We start from the raw sequence: 5,557 nt of genomic DNA on the forward strand, positions 1-5,557 counted from the left end.
GGGAGGGAGGGAGGGAGGGAGGGAGGGAGGAGGAATATGGAATAAATATAAGAATACCAAATATGGAATAAATAAGGAAATACAGAATACAAAATATAATAAAAGGGAACACGTAATATATATTATATTATGAACATTCAATTATTTAGTGAAGTTAATTTTAAATTGCCATTCCAGTTAGATGAGGGCATTGCTGCAGTTCAACAAGACACACTGTTTTACCCACCTCTCTCTTCTTCTCCACAGGGTGCTGGGAGTGCGACACAGGCGGAGTTTTGGACATAAGAATGGCTGCTAATGAGATGGAGGAACTTTGCAGGAGGTCTCAGCTGCTGGGCAGGCCCCCAAGTGTCTCCCACCATCCATGGTGACATTCTCCTGCCAGAATCAATATCCAAGGGCCTGCTCCCATAACTCACCATCATGCTTCCTTCAGGAAACACAACTTCCCATCCCAAAGCTGGGGTGGAACACAAGCTGTGCAGTGGGGATTGATCCCAGGGGCTTTTCCTCCCTCCCAGCATGGACACTCACCCATCAGGTAGCTCTTCACCTTCAGGCAGCCCACGGCCAGCCGGAGGATGGAGAGTTTATCCAGCCTGGAGCGCGCATCCTCGGGGAAGGGCAGCAGCCCCGTCAGCTTGTTCAGCTCCTGGTTCAGCCGGTCCCAGTGCCGCTTGGAGGGGTTGGACTTCACACCCTCAGGGGGAGGCGGTTTGGGGCTGGAAGAAGCAAAGGAGACGTTAATCAAACTGGGATTGTCCAACAGGCTCTTTTTAAACCCAGCACTGGCTTTGGTGCAGCCACAACAGTGAAATGGTTAAGACTTTTCCACACACACCTGCTCCTCTTAGAAATCACAGAGTGGTTTGGGTTGGAAGAGACCTCAAAGCCCATCTTGTTCCACCCCCTTCCACTATCCTAGGTTGCTCCAAGCCCTGTACAACCTGGCCTAGAACACTTCCAGGGACAGGGCAGCCATGGGGCAGAATGAGATGATTTTCCAACCCAAACCATTCTGGGATTCTATGACTTAAACAAAGAGATATCGCAGAGGGGATTTAGGGCACTGCACTGTGAAAAGAGCCTCTCTTAAAAAAAAAAAAAAAAGTTTATGTAAAAAGTTTTGTTTGTTTTCTTCCAATATTCTGATTTTTGTCCCTTTCAGATGGGCATTTCCAAATTAAACCAGCATTTGATGCCAAACTTAGGCCCCGGGGGCAACCCTCAGCCCGCAGAAGGAACAGTGTCCAGGAGAGCAGCCTGAAGCCTACACGAGGCCCCATCTCTGTGAGCTGCAGTTATTTCACCCACCCCAGCCAAACCCCAGCAGTAAGAGCTCAGTTAATAACTTTAACAAGTCCTGCACATCACCCTGTGTCCTTCATTTTTTAATGCCAATCTGAGTTTCATAGCTCAAAGACAAACCCTTCAGTCCCCCCAGATCTGTATCTCACTCAGCTGCATCCCCCCAACACACATCTTGTTTGGTTTGATGTAATTTGTCTAACCACAAACTCCCTCTCTGCAGGCATTCTTGCTTCAGGAAGGAGCTTTGGATAACAGGATCTGCCAGTGTTTAGCAGCAATTTAAGCTCTCTCCTCTACCACCACTCTCCAATCTCATCTGGCAGGGCTGCTCGTATACATGACACGAGAGGAAATAAGCATTAAATGAAATGCACCGAAGTGCCTGTTGAATTTGCAGCTCAGAGAGAGACTGAGGGGTCTTTTAAGGCTGAATGGAAAATTGCAGCATTTTGCCAGGAAAGCTCAAGACTGCTGAGTTGTAAGAGCAGCATCAGGAGGGATATCCCCTCTCGCAGGGAGGCTGGCACAACCCAACTCCAAACTAGTACCACACAAGCTGGGTAAAACACACTGACACCAGGGCTTTTAGAAAGCTTAAACACTTTTGAAATCACAGTCACACACCAGGAAGGAGAAAAATTAAAACAGTTTTCCTTTGATTAAAAAAAAAAAGGGTGAAGAAAATTTGTCTGAGTTTCCTCAGATATCCTTTAAAGTCTTATGGCCAGTCACCATCCAAATCCAGCTCCAAACAGCCAGAAAGAAGAGAAAAATGAGACTGGAGATAAGCACAGCAGTGGGTAAAACACTGAGGTATAACAGAAGCACTGGGATAACGTGGCCAAACACTGAAAATCCTCTGGCTGAGGATTTTCACAGGGTGACACAGCCAGCAGCAAGTCACCCTAAGGGGCAAGGAGGACACCCCAACACCTCTGTTCCTGCACAACCCAGCTGCAGCATGCAGGGTGCTCCATGGCCAGCCTTGAGAGGGGGGATGCCAGTGAGGAAATGCCTCATGGAAACAATGAAGCTTGCTCTAGACATTTTAAAACTGTTTAATTTCCCTTCCCTTTGGCCCAGTGGTTAAGAAGCACACTGTGCCATGGGGTTCATGGTGAAGCTGGTGGCCCCTGTGCCGAGGGAAAGCTCAGCTCCCAGCCAAAAAGGCTGTGCTGCTGCTGGGGTTTGTTTTTCCCCAGCTGCTCTTTGAACGGGAACCCAGTGGGAAGTGATCCCTTCTGCAAGCTAGCAAGTACCAAGGGAGATTACTCCCGACAGTGGAACTTGCCTGAGCTAATCTAGTGTCTCCTCATTCTTGTGAGCAGTTTTTTTGAGGTAAGCAAGAAGGAGAAGTCCCTCAGTCCATCCTCCCTGTTCCCTCCGGCTGGCTGCACATCCCACTGCCACCAGCCCTGCTCCGCCTGGCCGCTCCCAGCAGGATCCCGCTCCAAGATCTGACCCAGCACAGAGAAAAAGAATCTCTTCCCATTCCCAAGGCTGACCTTGCAGAACCAGGGAACGAGGGCCCTTCTGCTCCAAAGAGACACTTTCTCCTGCACCCTGAGCCACACAAATCCAGCCCAAACGCTCAGGCTGGTATGCCACAGGGCTGGAATCACCCCTCCGAGATGAACAGAAGACAGGTTTGTGGCAAAACAACTATCCTTCATGTTTACACAACAAGACTCCCAATTAAATACCCAAGAGAGTATCAGGGTCACCTCACCACAGGTTTAAAGTATTGATGCTCCCTCCTCCATCCTGGGCTTGGACTCAGCTCATCCATGTGCTCCCCCACAGCCTCCCAGGAACAGATACCCACCTTTAGTTCCTATACACCTGGAAAAGCTGAGGTTAAACAGGATGGTGGGACTTGGGAGCTGGGGAAGGCACCAGAGAGGCAGGAAACACCGAGGCCTCCAAGGGGGATGTTATGCAACAGCTACTGAGCAGCGTGGTAATTAATAATTAAGGAATCGAGGTGTTTTGGTAATTACTAATTGCTGTATGCTTGATTTAGGCGGGCACCAAAACATAGCCCAGCCTGCAAATCACTGCTGAGCGGCTCAAACTCTGCGGCGATCTTCCTCACTGGGATGCAGGACAAGCATCTCTGGGATTTCTGTTCTCCCACCAGCGTGCCAGAGCCGACACAGCGCTAGCTCCAATAAACCCTGATTAAAACCGGGTAACCCAAGCACGCTGCTCCCTTTGGCTCGCACCGCAGCGGCTCTAGCACTTCCCCAGAAACAGCTGGGCTCTCGCTGCCCGGCTTTCGTCCGTCCTGCCCGCTCCCCCGCACCCACCTCTTGGGCACCGGCTTCTTCCCCTTCCTGCCGGCGTACATCCCGCACCCCGGCAGTGCCCAGCGCAGCGGCGACAGCGAGCCCGGGCACCGGGGCACCGGCACCAGCCACGCCCCGGCCACGCCCTTGGGTGGCCGCCACGCCCGGGGACACCAAGTCCTGGGAAGCACTGTGCCCATGGAGCCCTGTCCCTAGGTGACAGCCTAATCCTGGGAGCACTGAGCCCCAAGAGCTACTCTCATGAGGGGACGCTAAGTCCTAGGAAACACTGTGCCCGTGGGCCACCATCCACAGAGGAGACCGAATCCTACGAAACACCATGCACCTGGGCCACAATCCTCAGGGGACACCAAATCTTGGAAAACACTGTGTCCACAAGCCACTCTTCCCAGGGGCCACTAAATCCCCAAGGGGCCACCAAGTCCTGGGAAACACCATGACTGTAGACCACCATCCTGTGTACAGGTGACACTGAATCCTAGGAAACTTGTCCGTGGGCCACCATCCTCCTGGAACACTGGACTGTGGGAATCACTGTGTCTGTGGGCCGTTGTCCAGGGGGGACATGGAATCCTGGCAAACACCATGTCCATGGCTCACCATTCCAGAGCCTGATGCCCCTTCAGGAAAAGCCAGCCTGCTCCTTCTCACTCTGCCTTTCCCTGAGTTAATGCTGCCCAAAGCTTTTGTTCTTCCCCCAAAAACCAGCTCCAGCTGCTGTGCTGAGGCCCTGGCACAGGCTGGCAGGGGAAGCTGTGGCTGTCCCATCCCTGGAAGGGCTCAAGGCCAGGTTGGAGCATCCAACTAGTCTGGCTGCAGCCAGAGCTGTTAAGGAAACCTCGATGCATCCTTTGTGGATTGTTTGGTTGGGTTTTTCAGGCTGTTTGCAAATTCCAGGGATAAATCCTTGAAATTCAACTTGATTGCTTCTTGCCAGGGGGCAAAGCAGAAGCTGCTAATGGTGTCACAAATGTGCCAGGTCAGCAGAGCTGATGTCACTCTGATGGGAAATGTGTAAAACGTTTGGTTATGACCTTCCCAGGCCCAGTAGTTTAACAGAGTTTTTAAATAAGGGTTAGGGTTACTGCACATACTCCAGCCTAAAAGCTTGGAGATGTTGGTCAAGCAGGGAGCAGAGGGAATTAGGACAATGTGCAGATACTGGAAAGAGATGTATCCCAGGCTCCCTCCTGTGGGGACCTGCGGGCCGACACAGTGCAGCCATCCTGCCTGTCCCTAATCCCGCCTGCTCCCTAACCCGGCTGCTCATTGTCCTGCTTGCTCCTGGCCCCACCTGCTCCGCATGCCGTCCGCCCCCTAACCCGGCTGTTCCCGCTTTCACCTACTGCCTGTTTTATCTGTTCCCTATTCCCAGCTGCTGCCTAACCCGGCTGATCCCTATTCCCACCTGTTCCCTATCCTGCCCGATCCCTATTCCCACCTGTTCCCTAACCCGGCTGATCCCTATTCCCACCTGTTCCCTATCCTGCCCGATCCCTATTCCCACCTGTTCCCTATCCTGCCCGATCCCTATTCCCCCCTGTTCCCTATCCCGCCCGCTCCCAGTGCAGCCTGTTCCCTGTCCCACCTGGCTGTGGCCGCTCCCGCCTGTTCCCTATCCTCCTAACTGGGTTGGGCCCGGTCCCGCCTCCTGCCTGTTCCTATTCCGGCTGCCATTCCTAACCAGGCTGTTCCCTGTCCCACCTGCTCACTGATGCGGCTGTTCCTGGTCGCGCCTGCTGCCTGACCCCTGTTCCTTGGCCAGGCTGTTCTCTGTCCCCCCTAGTGCCCAACCCGGGCCGTTCCCGGTCCCGCCTGTCCCTGTTCCCGCTGTCCCGCTCGCCGCTCCCGCCGGAGCCCTCACGGCCAGTGGGCGTGGCCTTTTGCGAGGGGCGTGACCGTGGGCGTGGCCTCAGACCGCTTTCATCACCTCTGCG

General features: G+C 53.2%; 1 pseudogene; it reads right to left on the reverse strand.

Moving 5' to 3' along the window:
• Positions 1 to 3,661, reverse strand: part of LOC121352643 — a 17,768-nt pseudogene extending 14,107 nt beyond the window's left edge.
• Positions 3,662 to 5,557: the final 1,896 nt, after the last annotated feature.

Source organism: Pyrgilauda ruficollis, unplaced genomic scaffold, assembly GCF_017590135.1.
Source record: "Pyrgilauda ruficollis isolate IOZ18807 unplaced genomic scaffold, ASM1759013v1 scaffold191, whole genome shotgun sequence".
Classification (NCBI taxonomy): domain Eukaryota; kingdom Metazoa; phylum Chordata; class Aves; order Passeriformes; family Passeridae; genus Pyrgilauda; species Pyrgilauda ruficollis.